The sequence below is a fragment of the Montipora foliosa genome, chromosome 12 (assembly GCF_036669935.1).
Source record: "Montipora foliosa isolate CH-2021 chromosome 12, ASM3666993v2, whole genome shotgun sequence".
Classification (NCBI taxonomy): domain Eukaryota; kingdom Metazoa; phylum Cnidaria; class Anthozoa; order Scleractinia; family Acroporidae; genus Montipora; species Montipora foliosa.
This window is the reverse complement of record NC_090880.1, coordinates 4,799,147-4,801,742: the sequence shown is the minus strand read 5'-3', so window position 1 is coordinate 4,801,742 and position 2,596 is coordinate 4,799,147.

Below are 2,596 nucleotides of genomic sequence, written 5' to 3'. Positions count from 1 at the left end.
TGAGACGATTTGGGACCAACTGATCGAGAAATGCCGAGACGGCAGGCTCAGACGAAAGTTTCTGGAGAAAACAAATGCTACTTTAAAAGACTTACAAGACATTGCAAGAAGTCATGAAGCTGTAGACGCGCAGATGGAGTCGATGAACAAGTCACCCGTTAGTAGCAGAGATCAAGTTAATTCAGTTAAACAACAAAAGTTCCAAACGAAGGGAAGAGGGCGTGATCCTAAGAAAGGAGGGTCAAACATCAGATCGCGAGGGCCTGGGGCCGAACAACCCAAAGCATGCTACAACTGCAACCGTCTAGGCCATTTCGCAAGGGATTCGTGTTGCCCAGCTAAGAATAAAGAGTGTGGAAAGTGTGGAGCTCGTGGACATTTTGCGGTCTGTTGTGGAAACAAGAAACTGTCGTCGAGTAGCCAGAAGGGGATTGTTCCAGAAACTAAGAAGAAAGCTTATCTAGTAGCAGAAGGGGTCACTGGAGAAGGAGATGGTTATGCATTTACTGTTGGAGGAGGGGTGAGAGTTGGAGAAATTACACTCAAGGTGAGAGGAGTAGTGTGAGACAGTGTACTTATTGACTCTGGGGCATCATGTAACCTGATTGACTACAACACTTGGAATAATATGAAACAGAATCGGATCGAATGCGAATCCCAAGTGTTGGATAAGAAGTTATTTGCGTACGGACAGAAGGAACCGCTCGAGGTCGTAGGAACATTTGTGGCAGAGGTAGTATGTGAAGATAACGGAGCAGAGTGTGTAGGTGAGTTCACGGTCATTAAGGGAACAGGAAGTCCTTTGCTGGGAAAGAAAACAGCCGAAAAGCTTAACGTGTTACGCGTAGGACCAGAGAACGTTCCTAATATTTGTTCCATAGTGGAAGAAGGGTGTGACCAGGACATCCGGGAGAGTTATGCTGACATACTCACTGGGGTTGGAAAGCTAAAAGATTATCGCCTCAAGCTACACATTAATAAAGAACTTAAATCTGTAGCTCAGCAAGTACGTAGACTCCCTTTTGGACTAAGGGACAAAGTAGATCTCAAATTGGATGATCTCCTTAGCAAGGACATCATAGAAGAGGTGCCAGACACACCAACGTCGTGGATATCACCACTCGTGGTAGCCCCAAAACTGGACGGTGACATACGAGTTTGCGTAGATATGAGAAGGGCAAACGAAGCGATTATTCGCGAACGTCATCCGATACCAACGATAGAAGAAGTTCTTTACGATCTTAATGGGTCAACTGTCTTTAGTAAACTTGACCTCAAGTGGGGGTCCCACCAAGTTGAACTAGAAGAAGAGTCAAGAGAAATCACCACATTTGTCACCCACCGAGGGCTGTATAGGTATAAGCGGCTTATGTTCGGTATCTCGTCAGCCCCTGAGAAGTACCAGAGAATCATATCCGATGTTATACGTTGTTGCAAGGGAGTGGCAAACATAGCTGATGACCTAATCGTTCATGGGAAAGATGCCAGAGAGCACGATAAGAATCTACATGCAGTTTTACAGCGCCTGAGAGAGAGGGGTTTAACCTTAAATGGAGCCAAGTGTCAATTCAGATTACTCAAGTTAACCTTTTTCGGACATAACCTGAGTCGTGAAGGAGTTTCGCCAAGTGAAGAGAAGATTGCGGCAGTCGTGAACGCACAACCCCCAAAGAATGCCTCCGAAGTGCGCTCATTTGTACAGCTAGTCCATTATTCATCAAAGTTCATCCCGAACTTTTCACGAGTTACTGAACCACTACGGAAGCTGCTGCGGAAAGATCAAGCCTTCATTTGGGGTGTCGAACAACAAAGGGCATTCGAAGAGCTCAAAGGTCTCATGACGTCAGCGAAAGCACTGGCTTATTTTAGAGGAGATTGCAAGACAAGGATAGTGGCAGACGCAGGACCAGACGGCCTGGGAGCAGTGTTACTCCAGTTTCAAGAAGGGGAATGGAGAGCTGTGTCGTATGCCTCGCCGCGTAACCTTACTGAGGTCGAAAGACGGTACGCTCAGACAGAAAAAGAAGCCCTCACCCTAGTATGGGCATGTGAACGGTTCAACTTGTATGTGTATGGGCGTGATTTCGAGTTAGAAACGGACCACAAACCTCTCGAGTGCATTTTTAGAAGTAGATCCAAACCATCGGCAAGAATCGAGCGATCGGTTCTCCGTTTGCAGTGCCAAAACTAACCTGGCAGATGCGCTGTCCAGATTGAATCAGAGTGATCCCAAAGACCCGAGCTGTGAGAAAGAGGATTTTGTTCCATTTGTAGCTCAGGAAAGCACGCCAATTGGCTTAAGCCCAAGGGAAATCGAGAGAGAGTCTGCAGACGAACTGAACTGGCTAGTGTGCGCCACTACGTCCAGACTGGAGACTGGTCTCAGTGTTCTATGCCAGGATATACGTGTGTCAAGAATAAACTCTGTATCATTGGCAAGGTGGTGTTACGTGGGGACAGAATTGTGATACCCCAAAGTTTGCGAAAGGTGGTGGTGTCCCAAGAGAAGTCGAAAACAATGCCTATGCAGATTTTTGGGGGGTAAAAGAGGTGTATTATTGGATTTGTGCAAGTAGTAAATGGCCACCAAATTTAT